Here is a 16,760-nt window from a genome sequence, read left to right on the forward strand (position 1 = left end):
CCTTTAGGGGAGGGTGAAGTTTGCACTGAACCTGTCTGCCAGTATGTTGGCAATGTCTGTGGGTTCAGTGATTTTTGTATCATTTTGGACTAATTCTGAGCATATCTGGGAGTTTCCACCCAGGTTCCTAACATAGCTGAAAAGGCCTTATGATTGTCCTTTGAATCCATGGCAATTTTTCTCTCAAAATTGGCCTTAGTTGATTTTATGAGTGCTCGTATTTTTTACTAATAATGATCAGGGGTGACTTCCCTTTTATGGATTTTGTTCTATCATGTAATAGCTTTCTCCTCTTATTGTAAACTTTGTTAATGGCTGGGGTCCACCAGACTGGACGTTTGCCCTTTGTGGAAAGAGTCTTGGTTTTATTTGGGATTGCCTGATCCATGCAGTCCTGGAGGTGTTCATAGAAGGCATTTGTAAGGGCTTCCGCAGCTTGGGTTGTGGTTTCCACTGTCTCAGGGGCCTTGAAGGATACCACACCAGTCTTTCGTAGTGTGAAATTTGCTTTAGAGAAGTTCTTCACTGTGGTCTTTTTTGTTTGGGGTGGGGGCGGGATGTGGATTTCCAGTGAGATTAGTTTATGATCAGATCTCACCAATGAGGGATATACTTCCGGTGTGGAGAATTTTGCCCCCATGTTTGTGATAATGAGATCTAGTATATTTTCTCCTCTCATGGGAACAGTGACTAGCTGTTCCATGGCATTTGAATTTATGAACTCCAGGAACCATTGGGCTAGAAAGTTAGGGCTTGAGTAATGTTCCCAGTCTATATTCGGGTAGTTGAAGTCACCCAATATGATGGTGTTTGGAGATACATTTATACCCTCCAGTGTCTTCAGGAAGGCTGTGTGGTGTTCCTGAGTTTGAGAGGGTGGCCTGTAGCATGCTACAATTTGTAGAGCAGTTTTGCCTATGGTTAGTTGCACCTGGATGGTTTCTGAAGCTTCTGCGTTGCCACCAACCTGGAGGTGTGGGTATCCTTTATGAATATGGATACACCCTCCTTTTGTGGTGTGGTCCGGGTTTTGGGGCGAATGCATGATATGAGGTAAAACCTAATAGTGCCGGGTGCTCTCAGGAGCCTTGAACCAGGTTTCAGTTACAGCACAGACATCGATGTTCTCCATACTGAGAAGGGCCTCGAGTGCATGCATTTTGAGATTTAGACTTCTGGCATTGAGCAGCATTACCCTCAGTTTCTTCCCATTTTGTTTTCTAGGGTGGTAGGTTTAGAATTTGAGCCTTGCCTAAAAAGGCACTATAGGGGTGGCAAGAGCCTTAGCCAATATCCGGAATCCCAGGGGTGACAGGTGCAAGCCGTCCCTTGCGAAGCAGCGTGGCTTGTCAAGCATGTCATCCCAGGCAGACAGACACTGGATCCCCTTTGAATGACACCAGACATTAAGCCAATTGTTAAAGCTGATCATCTTGTCTCTATATTGTGGCATCATTCTTGGTGAAGGAAGGATACTGCTCAGGGTTAGGGTCATACCTGCCTGGGCTACATAATCAGAGAGCTCCTCTATGTTTCTTTTCATGTAGCCCAGGGAGGTACGTCTCAGGTCGTTCACACCAGCATGGACAATGACTGTGTCATATTTGTACTTGCCGTGGAGTGACCCGAGTGCTTGTGTTATGTGGCAGATTCTAGCACCCGATAGGCAGCTTACTGTGACCCTCTCCTTGTTCAGCCTGGTGAGTGGGACGTCAGTGTGTCTGACTATGGAGTCACCTATGACAAGTATGTTTGGTGTTGTATTTGGCTTTAAGGGCTGTGACTGCTTTGCACACTGCTTTTGTGGTTTATGTGTTGCTTGTGGGGTGTCTTGAGGTAGCAGTTGTTTGGGTGTCTGCTTTGGAGGCCTCTGCTGTTTAGGTAAATTTTACTCAGAGCCTCCGAGTATGTCTTTGTGTGTTTATGTGTTTGATTCAGTGGTGTGGTAGCATTATGTGAGGCTGGTTTTGTGGTGTGTGTAGTTGCCTTCTCCTCCTGTCTGGTCTTGCCAGTCCTGAGTTGAGAGAGCTCAGCCTCCAGTTTGGCTAAATAGCTGCATCTCTAGATAGTATTAGTGTTATGTGGGAGGAGGAGAGGGTTGTCTGTGTACATGAGGCAGTTATAACATTGTCTCAAGATTCCCAGATTCACCAGCTGGACCGAGAGGAGATTGACAACTGACCTTTGGACATGCTAGAATAATATTGGGAATTCCTTAATAATTGAAAACAAGGGCCAGTGGGGAGTGAGGGTGTAGTGCTTTTAATTTTTAGTGCTGACTTACATAATTGCTTTAGTGAGCAAGTGCCAGGTAACTTGAGTGCAATGTGTTACAAGTAACTAAATGCAAAAATGACAAACAGTAACTTTCTTTCAAGTGAAACAAGGAAATAAGTACAGTAAGCAATGCAGATATCACTAGTGATCCACAGAAGCTGAGAAGCGTATTAGGTGGAATTAGCTTCCAGGGAAATAACAAGCAAACAAACAGCAAGCATATAAACAAAGCTAGATTCAGCAGGCATGGATCTAGTCTATGCTAGAGCAAACAAGGTGTACCAATTTCAGTAAGATACAGTTCAAATATTCAGGCACTATAAACCTTTAACCAGAAATTCCCAGCTCAGAAGGGCAGAGTCCAGCCTCTTCTCCCACAAGAGTGCAGACCACAAACCTTCTTAATGTAAAATAACTGGCCTGAAGCCCAAGTGCCTAAACCAGAACTAATATACTTGGACACTGGGCTCTCAATCAGCAGTTCCCAACTTAGAAGGATGAAAGCTACCTGTCCTGCCACCACAGTGCTTGCCACAAACCTTCCTAATGTAAAACAACTGGTCTGAAGCCCAAGTGCTTAATCCAAAAGACTTAGAATGATAGCTACACTTTAATCAAGTTACAACCAAGCAGTAATAAATACATATACTCTTTAATTGAATGCCCCTATTGCCCATTATAATTGGTTTTAATATTTTTTGCCATCTCATTGCATGCACTGAATGTTGAGTTATTTTTAATTATTAGGTTTTTTGGAGTGAATTTTTATGCATAAACTTTTTTACCATCTCATTGCATGCACTGAATGTTGAGTTATTTTTAATTATTAGGTTTTTTGGAGTGAATTTTTATGCATAAAATTTTAGCATAATTAATTTTTATATAGTTAAAGGAAAACACGTTTCACATTTTAATGTGATTTTTATTCTTTTATCTAAGATTTGTCACAGAAACTAATATATAAAAACATAATCTGTCGATACAAAACATTTACAGTGTTTTAACTGGCTTGCAAGATTATAGTCAACATGAAGCGCGCTTAAATCTTCTGAACACTAGATGGCACTGTGATACAACTTTGTCTAGGAATGGTTGGCGACACCCCCTCTTGAAATGTCAAAGGAAGTGTTACCATTGCTCATGGATGTGTGAGTAAAGGTTTTGTAACTTAACTGTTTTTATATTCTGATGAAAGCACAAATGTCAACAAATGTAAAATAAAAAATAAAATAAATAAAATAAATAAATAAATAAATATATATATATATATATATATATATATATAATTTTTTGTTTTGGTTTTAAGGGGTTTTACCAAATAAAACAGTTGCTGCTCCTGACCTTCTGCCTTGGATTTGTTTTGCTTTTGGGGTGAATAGCTAGTCATAGCAACCCAGAGATAAAACTTACATAGTGTTGAAATTACCCATGATCATCATTTTATTTTTAATGTCAAAAATATGCCACTCAGGGTTGGGTTGGTCTTAGCAAATGTGAGGCCCAATTTGGACTGTGTTGTTAGAACCCTTCAGCTGATCCCCCCATCTACCACCCAACCCTTCCTCTATTTCCTGGCTTCCTGGATTAAAGCCTACATATCAAGAATATTTGCTGTTACTGTGCATTAAAATACAACAATATGTTTATTTATCTTATTTTTTGTCATATGACGTTAAAGCAAAAGAAAAACAATGGACTACTAAATTACCTTAAGATCCAACAGCTCCTGCAGCTGTTTTCTCATTGCCCATTTAATTTGCTATTTGTCCTGTTTGATGAGACACTGAGGCACTGTGTCTACATGCATGGTGCTTCATCAGGTGAGTGCAACCTGGCTTAGCAGTAAACATGTCCTCAAACTCCTATAATACTGCTTAGATCTCCTGAATCTGGATGGATGACAGAGGGACACTTTCTCTTTTTTCTCCCCTCATACATCTTTTTTATTTTTTCTCTTTTTCTGTTTTCCATCTTCTGCTCATTTGACTTATGCCTTACTCTGCTTCACACCCCATGTCCAAGAGCTGTAGATACTGTAAATACTGTTCTCTGTATATTTTCTCCATAGAAACATCATAGTATATTATTTTATGATTGTGTACAGATACTCTTCATGTGTATTTTACTGAGTTCTTCTACCACATCTACTTATGATCACATTACCTGATGCTACATGTTATCCTGATTTATACCTCTGCACTTGCTTGCTCTTACATTACCATGACTGTCTCCCATTCTCTACTGCTATCCAAACTTTCAAATCTAAATTTATCTTCCTCCCTTCCCTATCTTTCCTCTACTTCTCCATTTGTACTTGTCCCTACTGGTGTACCACAAGTGTCCATCCTGGGCCCCTCCTATTCAATGTCTTTACCAACAATCTCTACACATCTTGCAAAGATTCCTCTCTCATCCAATATGTGGACGACCCGACCCTCTTATCCACCTGTGATATAGATGAAAAGTTATTGTTTCATCTGTTGTATTTCTACCATGCTGAGCCTGAAAATGATTTAAGTGAACCATTTATCTCCCTTGATTAAGAGACTTTAAATAAATAAATTAATTAAAAACATATTTTTGTAAGTTAAGTACTCTGCAAACTCCACCATCTTTGGGAAGTGCTGCAGAAAAGTTCAAGCAGCCCATGTTTCTAAGATGCAGGCCGATTTTGAAAGATGAAACCTAATAAAATCTTCTAACTCATCACAGTCCCTAGATCTTGCTTTCCCTGCCCAGTGTCCTAAGAGACCAGAAGTACTGGACAAATAAGCCAGTGGGGCTATGCATAATGATTGTGGTAAGACTTGGGGCCATAAAGAGCATGACAAATTTCTAACCTCCATTATATGTTCTAATATCATATTAGACATTTCTTCATTCATGAGCTTCCAATTATTTCCTGCCCTTATTCTGAATGGTTGAAGTTCCTTACACAATTAATTCTCTTACCTTGTTACAGTCAACGTGCTTCAACAAAACCAGATAAAACTGTTGGACTTTCTCATAATGCTCAATACAGTAAAAATCTTAGGCATCTGCTTAGAAATGACATTGGTCTCTCTCTCTCATACACACATACACACACACACACACACACACACACACACACACACACACACACACACACACACACACACACACACAAATCCACAGACACACACACACACACACACACACACACACACACACACACACACACACACACACACACACACACACACACAGAGGCACAAATCCACAGACACACACACACACACACACACACACACACAGGCACAAATCCACAGATACACACACACACACACACTCACACACACACACACACACAAACACACACTAACCCGCAGACAAATGCTCAGGCACACACACACACACACACACACACACACACACACACACACACACACACACACACACACACACACACAGACATGCACAGGCACACATATATACACAAACACACTCACACACATACACACACACACACACACACACACACACACACACACACACACACACACACACACACACACACACACGCACACAGGTTCCTATCACGTAGTCAAACTTTTACAAGTTCGAACCACATATGGTCGAGACTATACGTTTGAATTTGTAAAAGTTTGAACGTTTGAATGGAAATCTCCATAAGTGGAGGTTTCCATTCACTTCAATGTGGTGTGATCTGGGAGTTGCTATATTTAAGTAGCAGGGGATGTGGGAGGTGCAGGGGGGTTTTGTTGTCCGTTGATTTTTTTTTTTACGTAGTCAAAGTTCTGTAACTTCAAACATAATGGTTCGACCATTAGGCGTTTGGAGTTATGGAACTTCGACTATGTGATATAGCCCCCCCCCCACATGTGCACACACACACACACACACACACACACACACACACACACACACACACAGACGCACACGTGCATGCACACCATCCCACATCCACTTATAACCCTTTCTGAAAGTTTATTATTATTTATTTAATTGTTTAACTGGGTATGTAGACTAGTACATGCAGATAATTTCCATCCATAACGCTCCTTACAAGGGCAAATGTATAAGGGTTACATGCAGAGATAAAGTAAAGGAGCCACTATGTATCATGTTTTGGCAATGAGAAGAAACCAGAATGCCTTAAAGAAATCTGCATGTATGTAAGCAGATCATGAAAAACCCATATTTTATTCAGGTTTTTATAATACACTTCCTCCCCAATTCCTCCCTAATGCAGTCCAAGCATTTACAGCTTTGCGGTTCTGATTCAACCATTATTTTGTATGTGACTTTCAAACTCTGATACCTCTGCAATACATTTATGAGTCAGATCTTGGATTATTTTGCTCCTTTTGGTGACTTAAACAAACAATTATCTGCCATACTGTTGAATCTGTAGTATTCTGTCACATGTTTTACTGAACAGAATGACCTCACATCACAGTATCTGTTATTTATTTTTGTTTATGTTTACTTATGTTTGTTTTCTTCTTTTCTGAGACTGATTGTTCCACAGTTATTCCTTGTAACAGTATTCCTGAGTAACCAATAATAAATCCTATGATAGCAACAGAAGCAAAATAAAGCACGGTACCTTTTTACCGGTCTTCAAATAAAACTTGATCTTTTCATCTTCTGAGACAATTAAATGGAGTTGTACACAAAAATCAGATGGTTCTTCTGACTAGTTTTGAGTTGAAAACCATGTTACGTATTCAGTAACAGCAACTGACTTTTATGGGAGAGAAAATGTTGTGAGCCATTGGGCTAGCAACTAGTGCAATGCATGATGGGACTGTTGTCTGCTCCACTAATGAGACTTGTAACTACTGCTGGAGCAAGACTACTGGTATGAGAATGCATTCACTTTGCTATAGTGTCTCTCAGGCAAGTCACTGGGATGCATACGATATAATGTCCCTGTCATAGCCTAGTGTGGGGTCCCTTGAGAGAGTGGGGCCCTATTGGGTCAAATAGATAACATAAGGACAGCCCTGACTGGGAAGAATCTTCAATAGTACTTTTAGAAAAGTCTGATGGCACACAAACACATCCTAGCCTAGGTTAACATTTTATGAGTTAGCCTGTAGAGAGAAGTGGACAAACTACATAAATTTATGAGCATGAGATGTGGACTAACACAAGAGAATGCTGTAGGTTGTCTTTGTCAGTGATGGTCCATATACCACTTGATTTGTGCTACTTACATTGTACAAACATGTTGAATTCTGGGAAAGTATTATCAAGGAAGGAAGGAAGAGCTTAACCAAGCTTCTGTGATAGCCAGCATATCAGGGCTGTAGTGAGAGATCTAATTTTGTGGAAAATGTAGATGTTGCAGATATGACAGCAATTAATGTTATGTATGCCTACTTTATGAAGCATTTATAAGAGGGGTGTCTACCTTAGGTTATCGTGACTTTAGACGTTATTAGTGGTTTACGTTGACAGTGAGACTTTAAGACATGCATGGTGTGCAGGGACTATGAGACAGTTTAAATATTAAGGTGTGATGATTTTAATTAACAAGCAGCAATGGTTTTCATCCTATGGTATGTGTGTACTGAAACAGAACAGATAGGAATAAATGTGGTAGTAGCAGCCATCTCCTTTGTATGATTACAACATCACTTCAGATTGTAGCATTGTATCCATCCATCCATCCATCTATCTATCCACTGTCCCTTTTTCCCATTTTTGGACATGAGGTCAGGGTGTCACTTCAATAGTGACAAGCATCTAGAGGCAAGGTCTACACCACCAGGTGGCTAGCCCCAACTTGGTAGTTCTTCCATACTACACACTCACACCTGTGACCAATTTAGTGTGCCCAATATACCTACTGCATGTCTGTGGAATGTGAGGGGAAACTGGAGCATCCAGAGGAAACTCACATGAACACAGCCGAGAATCGAACTGGGTAACCTCATGCTATGAGGTGACAATGCTATTCACTGCACCACTGTGCCACCTTAAAGCATTGTCCCTGAGCGGGATTGAACCACCAGCCTATCAGTTAATAGCCAAATGCGCAAACCGGTGTGTGAGAAGAGAAGGTCTGAGTATATAAATCTGGTCTAGGAGGGCTAGGGTTAAGTTTTGGAAGTGCATTTACTACATGAAATAAAAGGAGTAACTGTTTAATATCTCAGGACCCACATTGCCGAGTCTCAAGCTGTAGAGATTGAATGGCTGAAAATCCAGACTTATGTATAATAAATCAAAGATTGCCATTTGAAGAAATATTTCCTTTTCCCCTGTGGTATGGTGATTTCAGAGTTGGTATATATAAGTTCAGGGGGGTGTGAGGACTTGCCTCCCCCCAACATTAAGGGGTATAGGGGGCCATACCCTACCTGCAGAAACAAGTTTATAATAGAACAACAATGTTTGATATTCGCTCTACTCTTGTATTTTCTATCTTTTTTCTATTTCGGCCTTGGGACTCAGCAATGTGTGTCTTGAGATTTCAATAGGGGAATGAAATGAGGTCTATTAAAGTAATGAAATAATAGGGGGAATGAGGGTTTGGGGTGGACAGAAATGGACACTGCGAGGCTGTGGCAAATGTCATTTGCTGACTACTTTCACAACTGACCATATTTATAAGAAAGGCCCTTCTGTATGCAGTCATAACAATTAGAATAAGATTCGCCTGATGCTTACGTGTGAATGGCAGCAGTAAGAAAGCTGTTTGTTGGATTATGAAGGAAACTTATGAGTTTAAACTGCACAGTTAGCAGATGTCTGTTGTCAGTAGAAACATAACAAATTTCCTGGCAGGTGTACTTTGTTCATCACTATCAACTAATCTTTATTGCTCAGTGGGAGGGAATTTTGTTCACTGTGCCAATATTTCTGATTGCACAGGGAGAACTTGCTTTATTTATTTATTTACATTTGCTTTTCCTTGTAACTACCCTTGTGTTCCAAAATACAATCTGTATCCACAAAATGAGAGCTGCGCATGTTTTACATTTACTATGAAAATGCTTTCGGATGTTATGAAAAAAATATGCTTCACTGAAGAAAAAATCAAGAGCTGTGATCCTAGATGCAATTTTTCCTCATAAAGAATTAATGTCTTATACGAAATCACGTGCAAATAAAATACCAACACACAATACTATTGAATATGCATTTGCTAACTTTTTTAGTTCCCAAAACTGTAGAAACAGTTTCCATGTGTATGAAGGTGATATCCCCCAAAGCACTGATACGGGGGGCTGTACCACATACCCCTATGTTTTTAAAATGTCTTGCTTATTGTCTAACAATTTTTGTATGACAGATTCTGTATGCCTCTGTATTTTTGTCTGTTATATTCCTTATACCTGACATGTTGTTTATTATTTAACTTTAACAAAAATAACGTATAATCCAAGGGGTAAACGCTCTGTTGCGAGAGAATAAAAATAAAATAAGTTAAGTAACAATATCACAGCAGAGTGACCAGGCAGGACCTGCCTGGTCACTCCGCTGTGATATTATATTATTTAACTTTGTTTAATTGTATTTTTTGTTTACTACTATTTCTATAAATGAGTACTTGTATTCTTATGTAACTGTGTTAAATGTTTTTTTCCTATTTATGTTCATAACTACTTGGATTTTTATCTAATTGTTACTGCACTGGAGCTTTTCTCCCCAGGTCTCCACTGAAAATGGGCTACTAGCCCAGTCAGACACTACCTGGTTAACAAATGTAAATAAAAAAATATAAAATAAAATAAATTCCTGAAGTCATGAAAGGTCCTCTTAGAAAAGGGACAATTCTGAAAAGATACAACCGATGACTGTCACACCCTTGGCAATCCATGGTCAGCTCATAATACACTCCTCTGTACCAACACACACGCGCACACACGCACGCACACACACATGCTCACACGCGTACACACACACACACACACACACACACACACACACACACACACACACACACACACACACACACACACCAGGCCTCCACCTAGCTTTATAAGCACCTGGTGCAGTCCTTCACTGACTTCTATTATGAAGTGCAATCAGAGTGGCATATCTGAATCATGCTCCCATTTCTTCAGCTAGTGCCCTGTTGTTGAGATAAGCAAAGCACTCTGTCTGCTGCTGATGCTAATGCTGAGACTAACCCCACATCAGTACAGGCTCAACATATTTGTTAACTTATTTGGCATCAATCACTAACTGTCAGTCTGTCTATTCTTTGACATTCTACATTATGTAGAAAACATAGTCATTCTTTATTGGACAGGAATTCCTGCAGTCTTTGTACAAAAGTTATAATTCCTTTGACTTCCATTTCTACTCTTTCAATGTAAGACACGCAATGCTGACATTATGAGAACCACAGACCCCACTTACTATTTCTGTTTCAGTAAAAACTTCCTCTGCCATTTGAAGCTAGAATAATTAGTTCCTTAACAAATGCCCCTTTTACATAAACTGAAACTCTCTCTGGAGAACAGCAATTTTGGACATACTTTCTACACATAATTACTGGTAAGGACAGCTAAAAGCCCAACTTCAGTGATAAATATATAACTTCCAGAAGCCATACTAGATAACCTAATCATTTTCCTTTTGAAATACCACACAGAACAGACCATACTGTGCAAATGTTGCAATAAGGGGGAAAAAAATAACAGGCACACACACTTCAAGAATAAACAGGCTTGCACTCATCCCTGAAAATACGATGCAGAAAATCTAGACTGCAAGTGAATTCTGATGTTTTAGAATATGGAGCACAGCACAACAAAACTTTTCAGTTTCTGGTATGCCTGAAATACCAGAATGGGCATGTTCAAATGGACATTAAGCACATGTTTATGAATGTGCTAAATCCTATGGGCCTTTCAGAGTTTGGCCTATAAAGAATACATCAAGCACTAGACCATTTGCCTTTAGGAGGTTTAGAACATCTCCCTGAAAATTTTTAAATATAGTTATATGTTAAGGGATAGTTAAAAAGCAAAAATAGTGTCCAAAGGCATACACATAATTATCTACTGTATATCATTATTTCAGATATGCTGCACATCTAAAATACAAAACTTTATACACCCTAAACCCTAACTTCAGCCCTAAATCTAATCAAACTAAATCTACTTTTAGCATAAATTTGAATAAAGCTAAAACTAAATAAAATTTCACTAAACTTAAGTTTTATGCTATCCCTAAACTTAAATCAAAACCTGAATCTGATCCTGTCACATTAACAACAATAAGAATTTGTACTAATCCAAACCCAAACCCTAAATAATAAATAAGGCAATTTCTCCCTGTGCAATCAGAACTATTGGCACACTGAACAAAATTCCCTCCCACTGAGCAATAAAGATTAGTTGATAGTGATGAACAAAGTGCACCTGCCAGGAAATTTGTTGTTTCTACTGACAACAGACATCTGCTAACTGTGAAGTTTAAACTCATAAGTTTCCGTCCTAATCCAATGGTTGGGAGGGTGGCCTAATGGTTAAGGTGTTTGCTTTATAAACATAAGGTGCAGGGTTTGAGTCTCACAAGGGATAATTGGCTAGGCTTAAAATGTCTCACAAGGGCAGTTTGTCTAGTACTAACCTATGAACTAACTGCATACAGAAAGGCTCTTCTTATATTTAAGGGTCAATTGTGAAAGTAGTCAGCAAATGAGATTTGTCACAGCCTCATAGTGTGCATATCTGTCCACCTGACATCCTGGCAAATAGGTCCAGTGCTAACTTTACCCTCCCCTAACCCCCTAAAGGTCCCATCTCTATACCAGAAGAATGCAAAGTTCCTGTAATCACGGCTGCACAGGTAAAAAAACACAACCTCCAAAGCCAAGAACACAGCATCCATGGGACCTGACAACATCCCAGGCTGAGTTCTACATGAACTACAGAATGAAATGGCATCCCACCTAAGCACCATGTTCAATTTGTGCCCACTGAATGGCGCACAGTGACAGTTATCCCACTCCACAAAGAGGGAGCTACCACGGACCCTAGGAACTACCGCCCCATTAGCCTAACGAGCCTGGTCTGCAAGGTCATGGAATATATCATCATGGAACTTATAAACAAAGACATTGGTAATCTCCAAACTCTGGACCCCACCCAGTTCGGGTTTGTAAAAGGCAACTCATGTCTGCTAAACCTGACTGACTTCTTTGAAGCAGTCACCAAAGCCGTAGATGAGGGTAAGGTGGTTCACACAGCCTATCTAGATCTCGCCAAGGCTTTTGACACCATCCCCCACTCTGGAATTATAGATAAACTCACTAAACTAGGTATAAATCCCTATGTCACAAGATGGTTTGCCAACTGGATCACTGACAGAACCATCACTGTGAAAGTAGTAGACTCCAAATCTGATTTCAGACCAGTGACAAGTGGAGCACCACAGGGTTCAGTCCTGGGTCCTCTCCTGTTTGGTATCTACTTTTCTGAAGTACAGGCTAACACAGAATGTCTTTGGCTAATGAAGTTCGCAGATGACTGAAAACTAGGAGCCATAATCGAAACTCCTAATGATGTGGACATCCTACAAAAGGGCCTCACTGAGACAGATGCCTGGTGTTAAAGCCATGGCCTCAAGCTCAATGCCAAAAAGTGCATTGTCATCCCCTTTGGTAAAAACTCTGTACCCATGAGCTACCACATAGGTGGTAGTTTACTTAACACCGAAAGTGTAATAAGAGACCTTGGGATATAGGTGGACAGTAGTCTATCCTTTGGAAATCACATTGCCACAGTAGTCAGGAAATCCTTCTACATGGCACACCTAATCACAACAGGTTTTTCATCCAGGAAAAAAGAGGTCATTATTCCCCTCTGCTCATCACTCATTAGACCCATTATAGAGTACAATGCCCCTTTTGGTATTTACCTCACAAGACATCTACAACAACTGGAAAGGCTGCAGACATACCTCACAAAGAGGATTACCGGCCTCAAACAGATGCCCTACGCAGACTGTCTCAAAAAACTCCAGATTTACTCAGTCGCATATCGCCTATTCAGAGGCGATCTCTGCCTACATACAAAGCTATATCAAACCCAGAGCCGTTGAACATGCTCCACTTAAAGAAATCCCAATCCCTCCAGGCTACATGCTCTAGGGACCTAAACCTTGTCACCACAATAAACAGAACATGCTGGAGGGATAGATTCCTGTCCCAGAGACTTCCCATACTCTGGAACAAACTACCTATCCCTATCAAACAAAGCTCTTCATTAGCACTCTTCAAGAAAAATCTTGATGATTGGATGGGAAATAAGAAATTCACCCCGGGGATCACCTCTGTGGCTCTGCTAACAGGGGCACAGGAAAATAATTTTCTTGGGTGCGAAAGCCAGGGTACCTTTTTGGCTAGGATTGTATAGGCCTTAGGGCTGATAGCCTAGTACCTACCTATGAACCTATAACAGCTTTCTTACTGCTGCCATTCACACATAAGCATCAGGCAAATCTTGTTCTAATTGTTAATGACTGCATACAGAATGGCCTTTCTTATATATATGGTCAATTGTGAAAGTAGTCAGCAAATGAGATTTGCCACAGCCTCATAGTGTGCATATCTGTCTACCCCAAACCCTCATTCCCCCTATGATTTCATTACATTAATAGACCTCATTTCAATCCCCTATTAAAATCTCAAGACACACATTGCTGAGTCCCAAGGCCGAAGAATATCAAGCATTGTTGTGCTACTATAAACTTGTTTCTGCAGGGAGGGTATGCCCCCTTTATCCATTGATGTTGGGAGGAGGCAAGTCCTCACACCCCCCTGAACTTATATATACCAACTCTGAGATCACCATACCACAGGGAAAAAGGAAATATTTCTTCAAATGGCAATCTTGGATTTATTATACGTAAGTCTGGATTTTCAGCCATTCAGTCTCTACAGCTTGAGACTCGGCAATGTGGGTCCTGAGATATTAAACGGTTACTCCTTTTATATCATGTAGTAAATGCACTTCGAAAACTTAACCCTAGCCCTCCTAGACCAGATTTATATACTCAGACCTTCTCTTCTCACACACCGGTTTGCGCATTTGGCTATTAACTGATAGGTTGGTGGTTCAATCCCGCTCAGGGACAATGCTTTAAGGTGGCACAGTGGTGCAGTGAATAGCATTGTCACCTCATAGCATGAGGTTACCCAGTTCGATTCTTGGTTGTGCTCATGTGGGTTTCCTCCTGATGCTCCGGTTTCCCTTCACCACTAGCTAGTATTTCACTCCTGGAAACATTTGATAAAATGTTATTTAGTTCAAATGCAGCCTTCACATTGATTAAACTATTTACAAATAAGTTACCTGTTGGTGGTGTCAGGCTTCCCATAGGATCGTAAATGTCAGAAAGATCATCCATGCTCTATGCACACCTGTGTTTTATTTGTTGGCCAGGTAAGTGAACTAACTAATCTCACACCATTTTCACTATAATCCAGGACATACTGGTAAGATTAGACCATACCTCTCAACTGTCCAGATTTTCGTAGAATGTCCAGATTTTTGCCTCATAGTTTTGGTCTGTCCCTCACAAACGTTTTGGTTTTCTGGCAAATGATTGAGGATGGAAGTAAGAAAATAATGACAGGCATTTGAGTTTCAGACTTCATACCCTTCAGAAAATTCATGCCGATAGAAAAGCTTTCATTCTATCAACTTTCTAAGTTTATAAGAGCAGTATTTAAAAAATGTCCCTATTTTTGGGCCTTTGTCCTACATTATTTATGGTTTTGTCCAGCTGTCTTGCTCTAATACATTGAGAGGTATAGATATGACACTACATATAAACAATCAAATTTTGGAGTTAGGAGGAAGGCAAAGTACCTACAGAGACAATGTGCAGACAGCAACGGACACTGAGTGCAGATCAAGACTGAACCCCATAAGGCAGAGATGTTAATCACAGATTATTACACTACTGCGAAAGTCATTTGGAGTTAAAGGTAATAGGATGATTTCTTGATCTTTTATAAATATTCTTTTTGTAGTTTTAAAAGTTTAGCTTGCTGTTGTTGAGTCTTACAGAAAGGTAAAAAACAAAAAAAGAATAAAGTTCCCTTCAGAGGTTATACTAGATTTCTCTAAGAAAGCTTTTGTGTGACACGTTTTGCAGATAATTGTAATGATGTAATGGCAACAGTGTGAGTACTCGCTGATGTGTGTGTGTGTGTGTGTGTGTGTGTGTGTGTGTGTGTGTGTGTGTGTGTGTGTGTGTGTGTGTCTGTGTGTATGAGAGAGAGTGCATGTCAGTGTGGCTGTGTGTGTGTGTTTGCCACCACCTGAGGTTGTCAGGCTATTCAGGCAGTCAATTTATTGCTTATATTCATTCATTCATTCATTCATTCATTCATTCATTCATTCAGTCTTTCTCTTTATGTCCTCTTCTTCTTTCATTCATGAATACCTGTTTTATGTTCACCAACAGATAATACTTTGATTTCCTGTAGTATGTTATCCTTTAACATTTTATGTATTTCTGTATGGTGAGCCTAGACTGTTCTTCCAAGGTAATAACCAGTTATTGTAGTATAACTTGTTTTAATCCTGCCTTATCATTATTTATTTATTTATTTATTTCCAGTTTGTTTTATTTCCAGTTTGTTTACCGGGGAGGTCCACTGGGCTCCAGGGGCCCATTTTCAGTGGAGGCCCGGGGAGAAAAGCTCCTCAAAACACAAGTTACATAGCATATAGAAATACAAACATTAAAAGTTACCTAAAGATATTGACAACTATAGCAAAAATTTCCATTTCATTACAGTATGGGGAAATGGGGATCCCTGGGGGGAAAAGGATCCTTGAAGCAAGTTACATTACAAGACAAAAAGCAATAATTACAAAGTTACATAGCATAATGAAGAGAAACATGAGTAATAGCAGTTATTATGGAGTTTTACAGTAGAGCAGCAGGTAGAGTTGTTGAATGAGAAGGTGTTGATTACTTATTTGGTAAGATATTAAAGTGAGAGTTTGTAGGAGAGGATGAGAGGCATAGAATATGAGGTGGGAGGGGGGATAGGTTACTGCTAAATAGTGAAGGACTATGAGAAAGGTTAGAAAGGGAAACAAAAGGATTAGCCTGGAGAGTAGGAAGAGGGGAGGCTAGGAGGTAAGGGGTGAAGAGTGCAGTTACATTTTCTATGAAGAAGTAGGTAAGGGTGAAGAAGTCTTTTGAAGTTGCTTAGGTTTTCACAGGTTTTCAAGGTAGAGGGCAGGGCATTCCATTTTTTGGCTAGAGTGAATGAGAGTAAGAGCTGACCAGCAGGACGTTTAGGTTTGAAGATGGAAATAAGGTTTTGGTGAGTGGATCTAAGTGGTCTGGGAGGGCTATATGGTAGGAGGATATTGGATAGAGCTGGGCAGTTGGTGGGTTGAAATAGTAGTTTGTGGACTGTGACAATTTGGATGTAGTCTAGCTGATTGGGGAGTTCAAGCCAGTTTAAAGTTTGTAGGGAGGAGCAGTGATGAGAGAGGGCATTTGCA

Source organism: Protopterus annectens, chromosome 1.part1, assembly GCF_019279795.1.
Source record: "Protopterus annectens isolate FY-2018-M chromosome 1.part1, PAN1.0, whole genome shotgun sequence".
Classification (NCBI taxonomy): domain Eukaryota; kingdom Metazoa; phylum Chordata; order Ceratodontiformes; family Protopteridae; genus Protopterus; species Protopterus annectens.